Source organism: Elephantulus edwardii, unplaced genomic scaffold (assembly GCF_000299155.1).
Source record: "Elephantulus edwardii isolate Elephantulus edwardi_28Jun2011 unplaced genomic scaffold, EleEdw1.0 scaffold00076, whole genome shotgun sequence".
Lineage (NCBI taxonomy): Eukaryota > Metazoa > Chordata > Mammalia > Macroscelidea > Macroscelididae > Elephantulus > Elephantulus edwardii.
In genome coordinates this window covers 15,226,305-15,226,651 of record NW_006399826.1, presented here as the reverse complement: position 1 = coordinate 15,226,651, position 347 = coordinate 15,226,305, and positions in this window count along the sequence as shown.

The window sequence follows — 347 nt, the reverse complement described above, 5'->3', positions numbered from 1 at the left end:
CTGCTTGGATGGCAGACATGGTCTCTCTGGGGGTATATTCCCAGTAATGGGATTGCTGGGTCAAATGGTATCTCTATTTGCAATTTTTTGAGAAAGCGCCACACCACCTTCCACAATGGTTGCACCATCTTACATTCCCACCAACAGTGAATAAGAGTTCCAGTTTCTCCACATCCTCGCCAGCATTTGTTGCTTGCTGTTCTATTTTGCTATTCTTACTGGGGTGAGAAAATATCTCATAGTTGTTTTGATTTGCATCTCTCTTAGAGCTAGGGACTTGGAACATTTCTTCATGTGTAGCACAGACATTTTTAATGCAGACATTATTAACTAGTTAAATTGACCCT